The sequence below is a fragment of the Balaenoptera ricei genome, chromosome 18 (assembly GCF_028023285.1).
Source record: "Balaenoptera ricei isolate mBalRic1 chromosome 18, mBalRic1.hap2, whole genome shotgun sequence".
Taxonomy (NCBI): Eukaryota; Metazoa; Chordata; class Mammalia; order Artiodactyla; family Balaenopteridae; genus Balaenoptera; species Balaenoptera ricei.
This window is the reverse complement of record NC_082656.1, coordinates 51,854,034-51,876,244: the sequence shown is the minus strand read 5'-3', so window position 1 is coordinate 51,876,244 and position 22,211 is coordinate 51,854,034. Positions and strand designations below refer to the sequence as shown.

Sequence of the window (22,211 nt, the reverse complement as noted above, 5' to 3'; positions counted from 1 at the left end):
GGGAAGGGGAGAGGGAGGAGAAGGAAAGAAGGAAGGGAGAAAGGAGAGAAGGAAAGAAAAGCTCTTTAAGAGTCCATCTTAAGAATAAAATTGTTTTAAGGCATACAGTTTAAATTACTTTAACTTTATACGTGACTAACTTGAAAGATGGCTCAGTTAAAACAGATCTAAATCCAAATCTAGGAAAATACTAATCTTTAGTAATTGAATTAATTGGGTTCTAACATTTTGTTGAACTATATAAAATCTATAGAGATCTCATATATTCCTTAAGATTATTTTTCTTGACCAACAACTTTATTATTCTAGAAGGTGACTATATTTAGGTGTATTTTAATAGTAAACAAACAATGAGTTATTTGTATTAAAGAAGTTAACAGTTCTAGCTAATAGAAAAGAAAAATAAATACTCATAGGGCACCCACAATGTGCTAGGCAATTTGGAAGTTACTTTCATTTTTCCATGAAAAAGTTTTGAGGACTTGTGTGTTGGGTGCTGAGTGAGACATTGGTGGGATAACTAAGAAGTGGTCACACACAATTCTTGCCAAGTTTCAGAGAGCTTACAGTCTTGAAGGAGAAGGTATATAAGACCTCATTCGTTCTCCACATCTTTGTAAAGAAGGCGCCATCCCAGTTGTACAGGGAGGAAAACTGAAATCAAGAAAAATTAAGCAAGCTGTCAACGGTCACTCAATCAAGTGATGAAAATCCATAGTCAGTTCAGGACTTTTTGGTTAACAGGTATGAGCTCTTTCGCTGCTGATTCACTAGTATTTGAGTATGAAATACGAATGCAGTTTATATTTACCTTTCCGATTGTGACTTGCTTATCCAACTTTTAAAAATTAATGTTCATTTCTCAAAGACATGTAAATCGATAGAATAGAAAGATGAGCCACAACCAGACTATGTTACTGGGTGAAGCTAAACTGGGATTCACGTTTGCCTTAGGTAAATCACACATGGATTAATCTTAAATTGGCTACATTATGGTTTGTGTACTTTAATGATTTTTTAAAAATCACACTGCGGGGAAAAGTATATGTTAAGAAATATCACAAAGTCTTTTTTTTTTGTCTTTTATGAAACGGTGTCCTTACAGTGACTGTGTCAATAACTTGTCAGCGTATGATATGTTTTTCCTTTTTTAGCTGTCAGCCAGCAAGAATTCAATAGAGAGTCTCAGTAATATAATGGTTTGCAATTTAAAACATTATGCGAAATTAGATAGCAAAAAGGTAGAGACTGTCAGTTGGCTGTCCCAAATTCCATCTAAGATGTTCTCTGTGTCCACTTTCCTGTGATGGATCTCTGGGAAGCCATGTGACCCAATCTTGGCCAATGAGATATAAGCAGATGATATGGGTGAGGCTTTGGGAAAAATTTCTAAAAGGAATAGATCTGGCCTCTATCTTTAGCCTTTCTCCCTCTTCCTACTGTGGAGGGAAAAAAGAGTTACACTTTCAGAAGGCAAGCAGGAAAAGAAAATGGACTTGGAGGCCCTCGGGCACCAGAGAGCAGCTTCACAGCCTTGAGCTCTGGCTGTGTACCTTTGGACTTCTTGCTTCATTGCAAGGGCATTGGGTGGGGTGGGGGTGGGGGAGCAGGGGGAAGGGTATGTATCCTAAGCAGACATTAGTTGGGTTTTCTGTTGTTTGCAGATGAAAGCAAAGCACTACTGATCAGTACCCTGATGTTTCTCCCTCCGTTTCCTCTTCCTTCCCTTTCTCTCCCCTTATTTTCATTTCATGTTATTTTATTCCCATGTTTCTGGCTAGGTTTTACTTCTTTCTTTCTCTCTCTTCTTCTCTATCAGCTATCTAATTTGTTATTTTAGCTTCCAACGTGGTAGAACTAAATATCTATTTAGATGCCTTACAAATTTCTCAAAAGTAAAAACAAGTATGAATTTCATAAAGACACTTTTTTTCTCTTATTACCAGGACTTGAAAATTGAGACAAAGTTTCCTATTTTCTTTCCTTTGTACCCCTTCCCCTAAATACTCAAGTTGTTGAATTTCAGAGTCTGAATTTGTAATGTCAGCTGTTCCAATGTTGATTTCCTATTGTAGACAGACTGGCATCCTCTTAGTCGGGCTGTGGCAACAGCAGTTTGGCTCAGTCCCAGCATCCTGAACACCAATTTCACATGTATATTCCTAGAGTAGAGTTCAATCTCTACTAATCAAACAATTAAAATTCAAGCTATTCTTGTTTACCAACCTAAGGTTTTTTTAAAATTTCAAAACACCACCCAATCTTAGCAAGAACACAGGAAAATAGCACTCTCATATATATGGTGTCATGGTAAACTGGTAAAATACTTTTGAAAAATAATTCAACAGTATGTTTCTAGAATAATAAAAACAAATTCATAAGCTTTGTTTCAGTAACACTATTGAAACTAGGGGAAACTATCTAAAAGTTATTTTTTAAAAGAAAGAAGCCAAGGCGTTTACTCTAATGTAAGTACCATTGCAAACATTTGGAAAACTTCAAATGTGGGAGGGACAGTACCCTAAATAGATAATAGTAAATCACTATGAGGAATAATAATGATATGAAGACTTTATGTCAAATCAAAAATATTAATAATAAAAAACTGCGATGAAAATTTTCCCCCAAGTTGAAAAATAGTAACCCCTGAAGGGACAGGAGAGGGATGCAACTGGGATGACCACAGTGGGTGGCTTAGAAAGTACTGGAAACACTATGTTTCTTAAGTGTGGGAGAGGCCACATGTACCTGATATATACTATTTCACATACATGACACACTTCATGTTATTAAGAAATAAAAATATCCTTTCCATCTTTTAAGTGCAACCTTCTCCACAGTGTTTCCAAACAGATATAACTTTATCCAGAGTATTTTAATTGTACCTCGTGTTATTGTTATTCATTAGTTTTATCTGAGCTCATCTTCATAAGCTTGTAATACTGAGGCTAGTCCCTTGCATTCAGCATGAAATTAAAGTGGTATTCTGTAAACGATCTATACTTTAGCTGAGCTAAATTGTTTCCATGAGGGTACAATTTTCATTTGTACAAATTTAAAAGACAAGGATAACTATAGTTCAAATCTGATATGCCTCAATTTGTTATATTTAAAATTGTAGATTATCTCTATCACAAAATTATAGCTCCAATGTTTGCAACCTAAAAAGTTGCAAAGTGCCATTTTAAAAAACAAATTTGCTGTGAATTTCCTCTCTGATATTGAAGAATTGAATTTTTAGTCAATACAGTATAATTCTAATTCTAATAAAACAAAAAAGTAGTATAATTGATTGGATAATTTTTAAATGATTACATATGATAGGGACAATGAAATTAGGTAAAAATGCTTCAAATCTAATATATTCCTTTATGTAAAAACTTCTAACTTAGAAGAAAGTTGAAGAATGTTGCCAGAATTAATGTTCAGAAGGTATTTGTCAACATATGCCAGAATTTTATTTTCAATATACGTACACAAATGGAAACTCAGGTTTTCTTCTATATTGTATTTAATGATGTCATTCTAATTTTCATAATTGTTTAATAGATTCAACTATAGTGCTCATTAATTCCCTACTATGTGCAAAATAGTGTGAAGGGTGAAAGGAAGGCTAAATAAATGGTTCAGGTGCCACTCTTGTTCACAAAGGGTTATCTGTGATAGGACAGCCAACAATACTTAATGAAAGCAGAAAGGTGTAAGTACCTTAAGAATAAGTGAGGGGGGCTTCCCTGGTGGCGCAGTGGTTGAGAATCTGCCTGCCAATGCAGGGGACACGGGTTTGTGCCCTGGTCTGGGAAGATCCCACATGCCGCGGAGCAACTAGGCCCGTGAGCCACAACTGCTGAGCCTGCGCGTCTGGAGCCTGTGCTCCTCAACAAGAGAGGCCGCGACAGTGAGAGGCCCGCGCACTGCGATGAAGAGTGGCCCCCACTTGCCACAACTAGAGAGAGCCCTCGCACAGAAACGAAGACCCAACACAGCCATAAATAAATAAATAAATAAATAAAATTTAAAAAAAAATAATAATAATAATTAAAAAAAAAAAAAAAGAATAAGTGAGGGAATTAACATTTGCTGGATGCCTGCTCAGGCTAAATATATCTCACGTTGGTCCAAATAAGCGTCCAATAAATGTTAATCCTTCAATATGAGGGAAATATTATTTAAATAGGTAGAACAATTGAGAATCAGAAAAAGGATGAAAAAACCATCTGGTCAGTGGCTGAGGCACTCTTTCCATTATACCAGAAGAAGCTCAAAGAAGGGAAAGATGAGTTTTGGGTGAGGGAATAAGAGATGCATACATGTGTATGTGGTGTCATGGCATCATCTGGTGATGATTCCACAGGAGGAAAAGGAGGGGGACTATTAAGTAAAGGTATCCAGGATGGATGGGGCGTTGTAAGATGTCCACATGTGCTGGGAGGGGAAGTATGAGATATGAAAAGCTAAGTGGGGCCCTTAAGTGTCATCGTATTGTATTGAAACTAATTTGTGCCACTTTGGGTTTCTAAATATAGGTATGCTATAGTCAAGGTTTTGCTGTAGGAGAGGTGGACTGCATTTGAGAGGAGGGGCTAGAAGTTCAGAGCTGGGGTACCAGGAGGGCATGTGGTAGTGGGGGCAGGGGGAGACTTGAATGAAAGTGACTATGCAGGAGCTTGGAAAAGAAGAGACACATCTGAGGATGTGAGGAAGATATTGAAGCTAGAAGGACCAAAAACTGTATTGACTGCAACAAAACAAAGTTATGAAATGTCATTTTCCCCCAATTTCTAGATAGCCCCTCACTCAAATCAAAACATGTTGTTTACCATGTAATCATATAATAACACCAGCTGTTTGCATTTGTAGTAAGGTTTTTAGATGCCTTTCTCATGCAGGAAAATTTCCCTTTGCAGCACATTATTGCCAAAATATGACACAAGGAAAAAAAAAAAAAAAACAGGCATTGAAAACCTAATAGCACATATTCACTTCAGGCCCTAGGAAAAATCAAGGTTATATTTTTACATTTATTTAAAGCACCAGGAATCACCTTTCATTTTCACTTCTAGTCAGTTCTAGTCTTTCAACACAGCTTTTACTTCTGAAAATGGACTTCATCCCCCCTCCCACCCCCCCCCCCCCCAAATTATACTAGTGTTAAATCATCCATGCAATCTTTGGCATCATGCAGCCAATGGCTTAAGAACTTTACATGTACATAGATATTGAAGAGAGTCTTTACCTTAGAGAAATCAGGCTATGGGACAGGTAATACTCTTAATACTGTAAAAGAGTTCCTGTCACTGACACAAATTTTTCAAAGAGTATCACAACTGGTGAAGTATAAGAAGATCTGGCAAAAAATTTCTGGGTAGGTAACATTTACATTAACAACTTAACATCTCTAGTTGTAAATTTAGCTGTATATTTACATTGAATTAGGTATATTATTTGCTTCGAGGGTGCATGTGTATGGTTTTTTTTTTTTTTCTTCTGGCCAACATGTTAGGGAAAAGAAATCCAACGTGTGTCCTGTTTATGTATATAAGAATGTCAGAATACAAACCTTCATCCTCTTTATTTTATTTTTAAAATTAATTAATTTATTTATTTTTGGCTGTGTTGGGTCTTCCTTTCTGTGCGAGGGCTTTCTCTAGTTGCGGCAAGCGGGGGCCACTCTTCATCGCGGTGCGCGGGCCTCTCACTATCGCGGCCTCTCTTGTTGCGGAGCACAGGCTCCAGACGTGCAGGCTCAGTAGTTGTGGCTCACGGGCCTAGTTGCTCCGCGGCATGTGGGATCTTCCCAGACCAGGGCTCAGAACCCGCGTCCCCTGCATTGGCAGGCGGATTCTTAACCACTGCGCCACCAGGGAAGCCCAAACCTTCATCCTCTTTAATTCATTCTTCTGGTATTTGCAATAATAAAGACTAAATAAATGAAGTATATAAACTTAGGAAAACAGGTCATTATCTTTGACCCAAATCATCTTGCTTTTAAACAGAACTATAGTATCATATAGAATTAGATTTGACAGATACTTTCAACGCTGAAATTTTATGATTCTGTAATTTCAACACACTCTTTTATGCAGACAGAATTATGCGTTCTTGGTAAAATAACTTTGCCATCTTGACTTTTTCTGCTTTTTCACAGCCCTGTATACACATGGAAGTAGAAGAGAAAGGACTAAACATAAAAGATGTGCACATACTTTTGCCAGGGTATGTGGACTTTTTCCTACCTCCTTCCAGCTGTTCACACCTTAGTTTGTTTAAATCCAAGTTCTATGCAGAGATAGAATTATACGAACTGAATTGGAAATGTATGCCTGTACACAGACACACACTCACATATAATTGTCTCCAGTATCCTAAGTGCCAATAATACCCTGCTTCTTTATTCTCTTACTGTTTTTGCCCTTCCACATCCATCCCCAGCTCACACAATGAAGTGATTCTCTCTCTTAAACCTTTTCCTGTTTCTATCTGGGGAGTTGCCTTAATTTAACATTTCTATTCTTTCTTATGTCAACAATTTAACAAAATCTGCTAGTATTTTTTTTTTTCCTAATACTTGATATACTTCTCTCTTTTAACCACACTATACAGTTTCTAGATATCAACCTTGACCTATCTCTATTTTCCTTATCCCTCTGGAATGGATTCTTGTACTTTGTTTTCTTTTTTTTTAATAAATTTATTTATTTTTGGCTGCGTTGGGTCTTCATTGCTGCATGCAGGCTTTCTCTAGTTGCAGCGAGCGGGGCTACTCTGTGTCGGTGCGCGGGCTTCTCATCGTGGTGGCTTCTCTTGCTGCGGAACACGGGCTCTAGGCGAGCGGGCTCAGTAGTTGTGGCTCCCAGGCTCTACAGCACAGGCTCAGTGGTTGTGGCATACGGGCTTAGTCGCTCCGCAGCACGTGGTATCTTCCCGGACCAGGACTGGAACCCGTGTCCCCTGCATTTGGAGGCGGATTCTTAACCACTGAGCCACCAGGGAAGCCCCGTACTTTGTTTTCTATCTTTCATCATTCTATTAACATGCCTATGGCTGGAGCCACAGGAAGGAGGTGCAGTCTGGAATACGTTTCCACGTGCAGAAGCACTTGCTCTAGAATATATTTATGGTAAGTCCGCCACTCAGCTCTCTCTGAGAAAGAGCTGTTAGTACAAGAACTGCCACGATGACATCATGTCTTATAGCATCCTTCCACTCTTAACAGTTAAACTCACTTCTTTCACTCCCTGCCCCACCTAGAGGAAAACTTTACAGTTTCCAGTAGAGGCAAGTTTTTCGTTTAAATGCTGTGCATCTGTTGATGTTCTACGGTTTTTCAAACTTGTCTTTTCATGTTGTTTTTATCCAGAGGTAGAGGAATGTAAAGGGCTGTTTACCCGGCGCCCAGGATCAGGCCAGGGGGTGGGGTCCGGGGCTGCTTTCCCCGGAAGAGACCCCACCCCATGGAGGGCCCCTCAGCCCCCAGTTTCCATCTTCCTTTGGGCTTCCTAATTCCCTTGCCGCACCCACGTCTTCGGATGTGGGCTTCCATCGCCTTCCCGCTCGCGCTGCTTTCCTAGTCTAAGGATACTTCGCTTAAGGAGTGGGGCACAATTTTCGGCCACCTTCACTTATTTGTTCTTCGACACCCTAACACCAGGACAGACCCCCTCCTCTTAATCCTGATTTCTCAGGCGCAGGCCCACTGATTCATCCCGTCAGGACTAGAAGTGGGCTGTGCTCCGGTCTGGACCACCTTGCCCATCTTCCTCACCTACAGAACGTGGCAGGAGGTAGACAGCACGCCAGGCAGTGCGCTGCCTTTGTTTTCATTCATAACGCACACCGGGCCTCTAGAAGTGTTTGGAAAATGCCACAGAAAATGTAGAACATGGCTTTTCCTGGCTAGAACTCGTCCCTTCACTCATTTCCCGTTTCTCGGCCTCTGCCTCCTTTTTCTTCCCACCCTACTTCGTGCCACACTTGCGAATCTCTCTTCCCTTAATGTAAACTTCCTTTTCGCGGCCTTCCCACGGCCGGGGCGGTTTCCCACGAGGGGCGGGCTCAGGGGCGCCGCGCCGGGGTGTCCGGCGGCCTGGGCGCCCCAGCGCGCTCACGCAGCTTTGCAAGAAAGTGGCGCAAGCGATCGCCACCTCGGCCCGCCGCGCCCGGCCCGCCCGCTCCCAGCCCTGCGCGCCGGCTTCCGCCCCCGCCGACCCTCCAGCGCCGCGCTGACCCCGCGCCCTCGGGGCCACCGCGGGAACGCCGGGCCGCACGGGCTGCCTCTTCCCCCTCCCGCCCCAGAATCGCGCCGATCCGCTCCCCCGGGCGCGGAGGCGGGGAGGGAGGGGCCCCCGGGAAGGGCGTGAAGGACGCGGCTCCTGGCCGCCCGCATCTCGGGGCGCAGAGCGGGGCGGGGCGGGGCGGGGCGGGGCGGGGCGGGGGGTGGTGCCTGACTTCCCTCTCCAGCCTCTCCTCGCTCCGGGTCTGCAGCTCCTGCTTCCTGCCCCTCCCGCCCGCAAGTCCGCCCGCCTGCCTAAATTCCGAGCGAGGGCGGACGCCCCTTCTCCCCGGGCTCCCGAGCCGGCCGCGCGGCTCCGCCTCGCCCCCATTCATCCCGCCAAGGTGAACCGCTGGGAGGGAGGACGCCCCCGCCTAGCCCGCAACGTGCGTCGCTCCAGAACCCAAACAATGCTTCCCCCGCCTTCCGCGTGCGGCCCTCCGCCCAGCCCAGCCTCGCACGCAACCCCGCGCGCAGGGCACCGCCTGCCCGGGCCGGGACCCCATTGTTGCCCGGCGCGGGTGATGCCCGGCGTCCGGGGGCGGTCCCCGCGAGCGGTCCCGCAGCGTCCGCCGGCCGCCGGAGCCGGCTCCGCCCACACCTTTCCAAGTTAGCTGGTGGGTGAGCCGCGGGGACGGCTCGGGCCCCCGGCCCCCTCCCTGCACGCTTCCACCCGGGCGGGAGGGGAGGGTAGAGGAGCGGCGGGGGCTGTGGGCCGAGCGGGCTCCGCGCTTTATTTGTCTCCGAATTCCCCTCCTAAGGCTGCCTAGCGCGCTGACACAAAAGAGGGGACTTTCTCGCGTCTCCGCGCGAGTCCTCTCCAGACGAGTTGAAATCGGGGGTTCCTCCCGCCGCGAGGCCCCGCCGGCACCCCTCTCCCCGCGGCTCCCAAAGCGGCGTTGGCCATGTGTAGGTTATTTTGGGTGCCGCAGCAAGGTGGTGCAGGTGATCGGGAAGCTCCGCCGCGGCCGAGGCCGGGGGGCGGGGGCAGGGGTGGGGCGGGGTGGAGGTTCCGCGGACCCACCCCCCAGCCGGCGGCCCGGGCGCCGAGGCGAGGGCCGGGCAGTGGGTGTTGCCTTCTACCTCTGCGAGCGGGGAGGGGTTAGTTTCCCACAGGGGATTTCAACCATCACACTCAGAGCCCGCCTCCTAATCCTCGGGCGGAGCGGCTCGGGGGCCCCATTTTATGGCAATAAAGCGACTTAGCGCCTGCTGAGCGAGCCCCTCCCCGCCGCCGCCCCCGCCCTCGGCCCCACCCCGGGGCTCGCCCGCAGCGGCGGGGCTTTGTTTCGGGGGAGGAGGACCCGGAGCTCTTTTGTTTGGGGGTTTGGTGTTTTCACCTCCCCCCCACCCCGCTCCCCCAACCCTCCCCCCCTCCGCGCTTCTCCGGTTTCCTGAGCTGCGGGCTGCAAGGGAGGAGAAGCGGCGTCTTGCAACCCCCTCGGCTGGGCCCCGGGGTAATTCGATGCGGGCCTGGCGAGGCTCCCCCCGCTAGACCCGGGCTCGCGTCTCGGCAGCCTCCACCCACCGGCCCACCCTACATTTAGCGCATCATGTGATCCGGGTAAGTCATTTGCAAGTACAACAGTTCCCTGGGTTGCCCCCCATTCATTTCCTGAGAACTGCAGAGAGCAGCTGAGAGGCTCTGCCCGTGCGTGTGCGTGTGCGAGTGTGCGTGTGAGTGTGCGCGGGTGACGCCGTGTGTGTGTGTGTGTGTGTGTGTGTGTGTGAGTGTGCGCGCGCGCGCGCGCGTGTGAGAGCGAGAGAGAAAGGGAGAGAGAGAGGGGGACTCTGTGTGAGGGAAAGAAAACAATTTCTCCTGCTCTGCAGCTTCTGTTCAGGTCTGTGCCGATTCCGTTTCTTATCAAAATAAACAACCCCCTCCTCTTTTTTTTTTTTGTGCCATCCCAGATCAGACCGTAGTCTCTTAACATGTTTTATTTTCCTTCTGTCATCTGCTCAAGTTAAATCATTTTGGTTGGTCTGTGTTCGTAAAGGGGGAAAGTGTTGGGAAGCGGGAGGGGGGCCGAGGGAGGGCGATGCTACTGCAGAGCAAGTAGCGTCGGTTGGATTCGTGGAGAAGAAAGAAGGAGGTTTCTCTCCCCCCCCCGCAATTTTTTTTAAAAAAGAACTTATCAAGTAGCGTGAATTAAGCAAATGTTTTTCTACCCCTAGTGGAATTGTTGGTTGCAGTGCTTGCCTGACAGTTGCCAAGGATGAGAAATAAAACACCAGGGCTGAATTGGGGGGGGGGGGCGCTTGTGGAAGTAGTGTGCCCCCAGGAATAGAGCGAGTTGGGTGAAGAGCTGCCGCACCGGGCCTTGTGGGCTTGGGTGTGCACTGGAGAGAGCGGAGGGGAAGGGGTTAAGGCGGAGATGACACTGCTGGCATGAATAGTGGTCCTGGTGCTACATTCATTATTGTCTCTGGTCGTAATGATGTGTAACTGTCACTTGCTACAGTGCCTGGTCCATGGAAGTAGCCAGGGACTGGCCCGTGGCTGTTATTTTCAATTACGGGGGGCCTGACCGGAGTTGACAAGGGGCAACTTTGCAGGGCCACCCGGGCCGGGAAGCCCGCGGGGCCGGCCTGGGAGCCACTTCTTGCCTTAAGAGGCTCGCTCCGAGGACTCGGACTTGACCTCCGCGACATTAGTTGGTGTTCGCGTTAGATGCTTCCCTACGGGGAGAATCAATCCTGCTTTTGTTGGGTGGAGAACTGCCTATTAGAACTTTGAAAACTTTTATCTTTGGGGAGAAGGGTGGGGTGCACTCAACAGTTCTGTTTCGAAGTGCATTTGAGGCAAATGCTTGGAAAAAGTACCAATTCCTTTGTTATATGCCCTGCAGCTTCCCAACCCCCTTCACCCTGCGCTTCGAGTTTTGCATACTTTAATAGTAACAGCCTTTATTCAGCTGATAAAAGCTGACTGTGTTGAGTTAAAGAGTATTAGTACAACGGAATGTGTAATCTGGATAAACAGTTTGTGTGGTTAGTATTGTCGGCTCTCTAATTTAACTGTACAGATGGTTTAAGTGTCGTGCTGTATGGATTGTTTTAAGCGATTCCACTGGCCAATAGAATCCTCAGCCGAGCACTCGGATATTTTATTTTAAATCAGCTCTAATATTCTCTCAGTTTCCCTGTAACACCAGGGAGAGGGGCAGCTCTATTTACGTTTAGTGCGTGTGCATCTAGTGGTTTCGGTAGACATCTGCCAATCAACGCACGTCATTCTGCAAATCCACCTAGACGCCTTCATGCCCTTTTCTTACTGGAGGATAGAGTTGTTTAGATAAGTTAACGCTTTGAAATAAATTTGGAGGCTTTTAACGGGCAGCAGATTGTGATGGGGAATAGGAGTGGTCACTTTGAAGGGTGGGTGTATTCCATCTTCTAAGAAATGCTCTATGGAATTGGCATTCAGTAAAAACAATGACCCCTCACCTTAAAAAAAAAAAAAAAAAGCCTGATTGTGCTATTTGCAGACCTCATTCAGATGTTGTTTACATTTTTAAAAACCACATAGAAATTGGTTGTGATAAAGGGGTATACTTTTAGGCTAGAAAATGTTTAACTTTAGAAGCTTAGAAATAGGTTGTTGAAGGACAAACATTCGGTTGCATAAGTTACATCTTTATGGCTGCAGCCTGGTCAGTTAGAGTAGGTTAAGCTCCTCCGAGTTGGGGAGAGAGGGTTTTGAACATACAAGAATTGACAGAAATTTGTAATGTAGTCAGGGAAGAGGTTTGTTATTTTTACCTTCTAATTCATAACTATTATGAAATATACTTACGCTGGTAAAAGTTGGGATGCTTTCACATGAAATTTTAATCATTTATGCACTAAAACTACTATAGCTGTGTGAGGTAAAGAAACATCCTTGAGGGGTTTCTGTTTATTTTTGAAGTGCTTCAGTTATTTATCTATTACTTAGTAATGCATATTTAAAAGAAACTTCTGTCAGCTAAACTTTATTTTGGAATGCGTTGAATTACTATTTACTGAATGAAAATTGTTGCGCTAATGGGCCCTTAATATTTTTTTTTTCCTCCAGAAAATTCCTTTTCCACAACTGAATGTCATTTGGGAGAAAATTGGTCCTGGTATAGCATTTGAGACCTTGACCTTAGCAACTCTTGGCTGGCGCTTGTTTACTACAGCTGCAGCCTATGTGTGTACAGAAGGGGAGGGACTGCGAAGAGTGGTGCGCTCTCTCTCCCCAGACCAAGGGAAAAACAAATCAGGATGCTTGACGGTCATTCCGAAGAAGCACCCATCAGGCATGTAATAGCATTGGTGTTCTGGTCGTTTTAAAAAAAATCTATGTCCCTCCGGGATTACTTTCCGGCCTCCTGGGAAAGGTAAACATGCACTTCAACAGACTCAGAATGAGTTTTAGATGTCATATCATGAAGCAGGCTGCTATCAACGTAATGAAATAATTTGCTCTTAAATATAGGTGTGTTTTCTATCCCCACAAAGATGACATAAGTGCTTAGGCCTCTAGGCCCATATGAGGGCATTTTGAACTCAAGCCAGTGTTGGTTAATCTAGAGTATTGAGTAACTTGACCAGCGAGGTGATGTTGTTAACTAGTCGAACATATAAACGTCTTGGGTATTTTCATCATGGTACAAAATGGAAAGTGTGGAATTTCATATTTCTGCGAATTACTATGAGACTAATCACATTAAATTGGGGGCGTCAAATGGTTTGTTTTCTTTATATTGTGAGAGTAACAGTCCTCTTAGGGTCAACTTCATAAATCTAGCTATAGGTGATCTGTGTACTAATACAAAGTTTGTATTCTGCAAAACTAGAAGTGGCACAAAGTTATTTGAAAAGTTATTCTTTTTTTGGATAAATAAGTTTCCTCGCTTGTGCTTCCATGTTGATTAATGAACAAGAGCTCAAAATCTCCAAAGAGTTTTATTCAGAATCAACGCCATGGTTATCTTTTTCTTTTAGAAAACAACTTTCATTTTTGTAAATAACTCCTAAAATAGATGGCAGTGGCTCACCTTTGTCATTTACATTTTGAAAATACCGTGTGGTACTGGAGTGGAAATATCTGTATTTTTGCCCAGTGTTCGTTTATTTTCCATTTTAAAATTCACGTTTATTTATTTTTTCAGCCTACACATTATGCACGCCTTTCAGTCTTAAGTATGGACAAAATGTAAGGGTGAAAATATTCAGATTAAATCCCTGGCAACACCCTATAACCACAGCCTTAAGTCATCCACCGCCACCAGGGCTCCCCAAATCAAAAGGCAAGTAAACAGATGGACCTCCCCTGTGCCCAGAAGGGCAACAGCCTTAGGCTCTGTGAGACCTGCTTGGTTTCTAGATCCCAACCCCTTCCAGAGAACTGTCTGACTTCAGCTGGCCAGAATCCATTGTCAGGCCCTAGAGCAGCGAAACCCCATCTGATGTCAGCTTTTGAGTTCTTGCGGTAGGGAACACATGCTGTGGATTAAATGGTTACTTTCTCTATATATTCTCAGTAATTATGTTACAAAAGGATTTTTCGCTTTGGGGTGTTTATTGTCATCAAAGTGGCTACTTGAGTAGTTCTGTTGCTCCATGAAAATTTGTTTTGGTCTGGCAGTAGATTATAGGATATTCAGTCAAAGAATTCTGCTCTGGCACGGGCTTTCCTCCTGTCTTTTTTTCCAACTCAAAGTCATACTTTTAATTTTGTGGCTAATTGAATGGTATATATTTTTGAATTTTTACTAAAAGCATAGTAATTGGACTGGTCCAAACAGTGTTGCTTTTTAGGTACGGATGCAGTAGCAGAAAGCCCTTGCTGCTGTATTCCGACGTGGAAGACGAGTGGAAAAACTACAGAGCTTTGGGGTAGTTTTCCCACCCCCATCAGAGGCCGTAGAAGCTGCCACTATCACAAATTGTTGGCCTCCACAGCCAGGAATTGTGTTTCACGTGCTACATTCACCGTGCTTAACAGTATATATGGCTTTTCACAATAATTACTGGCATGATGTGTATGTATATACCATATATAAAAATATAGCCACTATTTTAGGTATGTACATATATATGTGTACATACATAGTATTTATATTTATGAATGTGAGTTTTTATATTCTCTACCTGTATAGGTACATACCCCATACATAAACCGTGTACGTTATGACCACGAATTATGGTAAAAAGCCCCCTTCCCACTTGCATAAAAAAGGAGAAGAACAGGCAGAGTTTGTTTTTTCAAATTCTATGTTTAGTAATACCGTTTTCACTTTAGTTTAACAAGCAGACTTAAAACATGAAAACAACCCTGCCCCAAAGAAAACAAACCAACAGACTTAAATGACAACCAAGGTAAATGATTGTAAAAAATGAAATAAATAACTGTAAAGAAAACCTTCATTCATTTCATAATCGGGTGTCTGCTAAGATTATACATCCTGGAATCAGGACTGATTTAAGCAGAGATGTTGCAGTTTGAGCCTGGCTCTCTTGCTTACTAACTCTGGATGACCTTTGTTAAATTTCTTCACTCCTCTGAGTCTGTGAAATGGGAAAAATCATATGCAGTTTACAGGGCTGTGGTGAGGGTAAGATGAAATAATGTAGGTAAAAATCACTTTGTAAAACTGTAAAGTATTGGTGTGGCAACTGATTTGACAGGAAAACCACTACCTCCCCATCCCCCCACCCCCTGCCCTAAAAGGGATGAACTTTCCAGCCTCTCAAAGTGAGCATATAAATTACGCTTATGGAGAAGGAATTTCCGAGTGTGGGTAGAAAACTCCTGGCAGTCAAAGGTCATGAATTCCATTCCTGTCTCACCAGAGATTTGCTCTATGACCTTGAGATCAAGTCACTCTTAAAAAAAGTTTTTATGTAGCTGTTATAAAAGTTACTGACTGTTAACATTTATATAATGCAGGTGAAGTATCTGAGCTTTTCCAAAGAAAAATACATGAAAATACAGTTTCCATGATCATTTATAGAAAATAGAAAATAAAGATCAGCAAGGATTATTTAGATTATAAACCTCCAGGCTACTTCTTCAGTGAGTCAACTGAAACCTCTATCGACTGGTCATTGAAAATGCCCTTAATGTTTTTTTTTATGGAATCATTAAATTTGTGCTGTTGTACTATAATTTAGAACAGCCTATTGAACTTCAAATCCCTAGTTAAGCCAAGATTCTGTTGATTAAGTTATGTCTGATTTATGGTTTAGTCTCTTGGTTAGACTCAGATGTTGCTGCAGTATAACACGTGAACAATAAAGGAAGGTAGATGATGGGGATCTTAAATGGATATTTGAAAATTTATTGCACACATTTTTTTATATGCACACATTTCCCGCCGTGTACATTTTTTAAACACACACACATTTGTGAGAAAATTAAGAACAATAATAGTTTACATAATTTCTCCCCAGCTACATTTTCTCCAGTTAAGAAACAATTGTTTTTCACACTGCACACTGCTATGCTTGCAGTAGCAAAGAAACAGACTCAAGCTAGCTCATCAATATAACTCTTTCCGTGTCACACATACACCTTGCCTACCTCCTATTCATGTTACAACTGTCACTGTAAACATCACCTTCTGTGGGACTCTTATTTACCATCCCTTGCTTGAAGAATACACCAGGTTCCAGCCTGTAATCTATGGCCCCATAGCACACGATGTTCCTTCTGGTGTAATTGCTTGTTGATTTGTCTTGTCCCTTCCCAATAATAAGCCCCTTGAGAGCAGGAAATGAATCTTCTTCATAGTTACTTTCATGGCTTCTAACATAGTGGTTGATCATATAGTGCTAAAATACTTACTGAAGGAACAAATTGAGGAGTACAGTCCATATGACTATCCTTTCAGTGGCTAAGTGCCAAATATCATGGTCATTTCCCCTTGCCTTTTCATCTCTAGTCAATATATTCATGTCTATTAACCATTCCACAATTCACTACATTTTCCTGAAAATTTTTTTCTCCTTGCCACATGAAACCTTGCAGTGGAGTTAAATACTACTGGATTTGAAACCTTAAGCTACCCAGTTTTTAGCCGTCTAACTGGGCAAGTTGCTTCTGCAAGTCTTAGTTTACTCATTGGTAAATAAAAACAAAAACAAGAACAAATAATGTCAACATTGCAGAACGTTTTTGAGGATCAGAATTGTGGTAATGCCTGCAAAGCATCCGGTATATAGAACCTTGTACATACTTAGTTCTCAGTAAATATTAGTCTGCTCAAAAGGTACAAACTTCCAGTTATAAGATAAATAAGTACTAGGGATGTAACATACAACACGATAAATATAATTAATACTGCTGTATGTTATATAGGAGAGTTAAGAGAGTAAATCCTAAGAGTTCTCATCACAAGGAAAAAATTTCTTTTTCTTATGTTTTTGTATCCATATGAGATGTTGGATGTTTACTAAATTTACTGTGGTAGTCATTTCATGGTGTATGTTATACTTTAAACTTACACAGTGCTGTATATCAGTTATATCTCAATAAAACTGGAAGAAAAAAACTTTCATCTCTTCCAGTATATTGATGCCTCTCTTAAAAGCAGCCACTGAGAATGAATAGCAGCAACAAAACAATTACTATTTATTGTGCAGCTACTATAATACAGAAATTAGGCACTGTGCTTTTCATTTCTTAGCTTATTTATTTACTGTAAAGATTTTTTTGGGATGTGGACCATTTTTTTAAGTCTTTATTGAATTTGTTACAATATTGCTTCTGGTTTATGTTTTTGGTGTTTTGGCTGAGAGGCATGTGGGATCTTAGCTCCCCGACCAGGGATCGAACCCACACCCCCTGCGTTGGAAGGCGAAGTCTTAACCACTGGACTGCCAGGGAAGTCCCTTAGGTTATTTAATATGTACTATTTAGTAAACAGGCATGTCTAGTTGACTTTCAAATAATTGACACTTTGAATACTCTATGTGGAGACCGCCGAAATACCTTTTGTACACTGGATTTTGACTTATGGACGTCATCAGTTCATGAATGAATGCATTTTTTTAAGCTCTTGTAAGATGGGGCCACGTAACAGTCTTTCCCCTCCCCCCAACCCTGATTCTGCCATTTTTGATAATAATTTTGAAAATTATTTGTGAATTTTACTGTTTTTTTGCCTTTCATTAACAAACTGAGTAGAAAAAGGGGAGAATGAAAATCTTGATTCTGGTTTTGAGAAACAGGGCTTATTATCCAGTTGAGACAAAGAAATCATTAGGTGTGCTGAAAACTGGTGAATCTTTATTGAAAGTGCTTAGTGGAGGTAAGCTAATGAATTGTAAAAAATAATAAGATGACAGAACATACAAAATGCTGTATACATCTGTTGTTTTTTTTTTTTTTTTAATGAAAGCTTCTTTATTTATTTATTTTATTTATTTTTGGCTGCGTTGGGTCTTCGCTTCTGTGCGAGGGCTTTCTCTAGTTGTGGCAAGCGGGGGCCACTCTTCATCGCGGTGTGCGGGCCTCTCACTATCGCGGCCTCTCTTGTTGCGGAGCACAGGCTCCAGACGCGCAGGCTCAGTAGCTGTGGCTCACGGGCCCAGTCGCTCCGCGGCATGTGGGATCTTCCCAGACCACGGCTCGAACCCGTGTCCCCTGCATTGACAGGCAGACTCCCAACCACTGCGCCACCAGGGAAGCCCCTATACATCTGTTTTTAATGACACTAATAGATTGTGTATAATTACAGATTTTGTAATATTCCTTTGTCTCTGGGAATGGGTATCCTTTAAAATGTAAGTCTAGTCCCTTGACTTACACATATTTGAGTTTTGTACAAGTTTGTTGGAGTGCATTATATATTAGAAACATGAGATTCCTTCCTCCCTTCCTTTATTAAATATTCATTGAGTACATGTGTATATTATGGTTTCTATTTTATAGATGTGGAAACTGATTTTCACAGAGTAATGCCATCATTATCAATAACCAGTTAGCTTTAAAGCAAAGATTTGAAGACTGGAAAACCTTTGAACTGTCCTCTGTGTTACTCTTACCTCCCTTCAGCATTAAATATGCTATTCCAGTTAGTCTTATCGTAGATAATTAGAGCAAAAGAATGGGGGTATTGTACAAATAAATATTGTCTTTAGAGGCTGTTTTATTTGTAGATTATATTGATATACATTTACTAGAATACCTTTACTAGAATATTTACTTCAGTGTAGAAGCCAATTCTGTGTTTAAGAGACTTAATCCAAAAAATTATTTTAGGAGGCAGCTGCTACAGGATGTTCCATAATGTTAATAGTAGACCAATAAATTCTGGCCAGTATGCATTCTGTTTGATAAAGCGATTAAAGTCAGAGACATAATAAAATTAATAAAAAATATTATCTATATAAAAAATGCCTTACTTTCTCATTGGACTTATGCTTATTTAGCTCCTACCATGTATCTGGAATTGTATATGAAAATGGGTAGGACATCACCAATGAGCTGAAAATCAAGTAGGAGAGGTAAGACTTCTGTAGAAAATTATAATTCAAAGTAATTTGTGATACATGCATCAAGTGCTATAAGATGCTTAAACAAAAGGCAGGGGAGAAAAATTGCTCCTAGCTGGGATATCAAAGGTTTCAAGGTTTCAGTGGATAGGTGGCACAAATCCTTCATGGAAAAAGTTTTACGTTTTATAGAAAAGAAACAGCAAACCTGTAAGTGGAAGAGAGCAAATTAAAAACAGCTATTTTGGCATCTGTGGTGATTTCACACCTCTTTTTCTGTTATCTTTTAGAGCTGATGGCTTTATGGTGTTTTGGCAAACTTCTATCATTTGCTGTATCACCAGAAAATTTTCTTTTCCAAAAATAGATCCCAGGATATGCTTGGCTAGTAGGGCACACAGTGTTACAGTGAACTTAGAGAAGGTTTATTTGGATAAACAAAAATAATGATGGTTGATTAATAAAAATTTAAAAGTACACTTTATATGAAGTTATCTAATAAAATTTTTGCATATTGCTGAAGAGGTTTGATATATGTTTTATTTATAAATGTTGGGAATTTTAGCCTTGACCAAAAGCCTTTACATATAGGAATAAAATCTTTTTTTTTCTATGTAAGAACAATGGAAGGGAAAACTTGAAAACTGATCAGTTTTACAGAAGGTCAGAGTCAGTTGAAGGGATATTTAGAAAGGAACTTTACAGTAGAGTGGTTGAATATTTAAAGAGTGATATCCTCTGGAATGTGCATTAGCTGTTCTGCTGTAGGTATAAATACAGGACACTTAAGCAAACACACGAAATACTTCATTTTGAGAGATTGTATAATAAGAAACAAATGAACTCTTAATGAGTCTATAAAGAGCATTGATGGTATTTTTATTGTCCACTGAACTTTCTGTTGAGTATATTGGGACTATACCAAGGCTCCAGACTGAAGCAGTTGTGTTTTATGTATAAGTAGCTTTGTAATTAAGACAGTTTAGAATACTTGAGAAGTAGGGGCCAGCAAAAAAAGAATTTCTTAGTGCTTGGTGGTTTACAGAGTGGTTTTAGTTTCATCCTGACAATCCTATAAGGTAGATTGGACACAGTGAAGGTAAAATAACTAGAAGGTAGCCAAGTCAAAACTAGAACCTTGATTTCCAACCCCAGTAAAATAATTTGTTCCCATTTCATTCCACTGCTGTCTTCCTAACTTTCATTTAGTCTTAATAAGCCAACATTTTGAAAGTCCACATTGCACAAAAGAGGTGCTGCTCAGTGAATATTATTGGATGAATTCTTATCTCCTTCCAAAACGTACTTTAAAGGGGTATATAAAACCCCAAATATAACAGCTTGGAGAGATCAACCCAATTAATCCTAGAAGAGACTGTGCAATTGGAATGCATCCATACTTTGAAGAAAATTAGGGAGATACTTCATCACTTGGCACATAGCAGGGCTTATATTAGGTGCTGAGAATACTAAGATAAATAGAACATGGGCTTTGTCCCAACGTATAGGCAGATTGGGGAAAAAGCAGCACAGTTAAGCCCAAAGGAAGGGCCATGCTAGTGTATTCTGCTTCAGTTTATTTTCTTCATATAGATCTTTTATGTGTCTAAAAATAATACACTAGATATTCTTAGATTTATGTTATAGTCTCTTTTAAGTACTTTCAGTCTTACTGGAAAACCTTTTTCCATTTAAACGTGGTTTTCTAAGTGTTTTCTCTTTCAAAAATGTATATTGCACATTTACTGTACATAAAATGTGTATATACATTTTAAAGGTATTATTTAATGTTTACAACCAACTCAAAGCTAGATATTTATAATATTTACATGTGAATTTATTCTTAACCTTTATGACTTAGTTTTTCAAAGGATTACCACTTAAGATCTATAGGAAATAAGCTGTGTTTTGCAGAAACTCACTTGTTGGGCAGGGTTTACAAATCTCTCTCTCTGATAAAAGTAGGTACACCTGTGTGGAGACTTTAAACTTGATTTTATAGTGAACTCCTTTCTCTTTTTTTTTTAACGGCTTCCCTTCTTCCTCTAGCCAACAATAGCATTATATTCCCTCATAACCCTCATCATAACTATCAGTATTATGTGTCTTAATATTTTTTCTCCATATCCATAAGTGTTATAGATGCATCTGCACACACGGTTTTTTGATCACGTTTACAAAAATGAGATTTTTTTTTGGAGACTCTTTTTTTTTTTCATTTCGTCCTGCCTAAGGGAAATCCTTCCGCTTAGCTGCAACAACTCTAATCCATTAAAAACAAAACTGTTGCATATATTGCAAGGTATGGTTTATAGTCTTAACTGTTAACTTACTGATGGGCAATACTTTGTTTCCAGGTTTTGCTACGAAAACCAATATTGTAATAAATATCTTTATATTACAGACTTGTGGGATCGATCACCACCAGGGTGGCGTTATTGATTCAGAATGTTGCCACCAGCAATGCAGGGCAATACCCTTTCCCTTAAACTCCATCAGCAATAGATGACACTTTTCTAGTATGATAGTTGTGTAGGGGTATCTCATTGTTAACTTCAGTTATTATTTCATGACTTCTAGTGACCTGGAGCGTCTTTTCCTGTGTTTGTAGGTAAATTGCTATTCTTCTAAGTGTTGCCCTTTATTCTTTGTTCATTTTTCTATTTGGTTATTATCCTTTTGTGAGAGTTATTTATATATTACAGCTATTAACCATTTGCCTGATGCCTGCATTGCAGATAATTTTTTCAAAAACTAATCTTTGGTCTCTTGTCTGTTTAAGAAGTATCTTTTGATATGTTAACATTTAAATTTTAAAAAATTTTTATTTATTTATTTTTGGCTTTGTTGGGTCTTTGTTGTTGCGTGCGGGCTTTCTCTAGTTGCGGCGAGCGGAGGCTACTCTTCCTTGTGCTGTGCAGGCTTCTCATTGCGGTGGCTTCTCTTGTTGCGGAGCACGGGCTCTAGGTGCGTGGGCTTCAGTAGTTGTGGCACGTGGGCTCAGTAGTTGTGGCACACGGGCTTAGTTGCTCCGTGGCATGTGGGATCTTCCCGGACCAGGGCTCGAAACTGTGTCCCCTGCATTGGCAGGTGGGTTCTTAACCACTGCACTACCAGGGAAGTCCCTAAAATTTTAAATTTTAATATAATCAATTTTTTTCCTCTCTGTTTCTCTGGCTTACTGTTTTTGTTTTACGTTTTTAAAAGACTTTCTCCATTGATAAAATAGACATGTAATGTCCTATACTTAGATTTAATTTTTCTTTCCACTTTGATCTTATCTTTAGTCCATTTGGAATTTTTAGTTGTATATGTGGTATGAGAGGGGAGGGAGGGGGTCCACTTTTACTTACTTTCAGATGCATATCCAGTCCATTGTATCAGAACCATTTTTAAGGTAATGTATCCCTTTCCCAGTAAATGTAAATTACACAGTTGTTTTCATATATCCTATGATAGTACTGGGTTTTTT

The 22,211-nt window shown here is 41.6% G+C and overlaps 1 protein-coding gene across 6 annotated transcripts in view; it reads left to right on the top strand.

The window, feature by feature from the left end:
- Window positions 1-8,558: 8,558 nt before the first annotated feature.
- KLF12 (KLF transcription factor 12) overlaps window positions 8,559-22,211 on the top strand; it is a 455,655-nt gene continuing 442,002 nt past the window's right edge. For 3 of the 6 annotated variants that reach the window (XM_059902657.1, XM_059902655.1, XM_059902661.1), the window contains exon 1: window positions 9,402-9,836. The gene's annotated coding sequence lies outside the window, so the exon portion shown is untranslated. Of the gene's footprint in view, window positions 8,617-9,400; window positions 9,837-9,903; window positions 10,114-22,211 lie in introns of those variants that run through there. The other 3 variants (XM_059902659.1, XM_059902662.1, XM_059902658.1) reach the window with 3 other exon arrangements.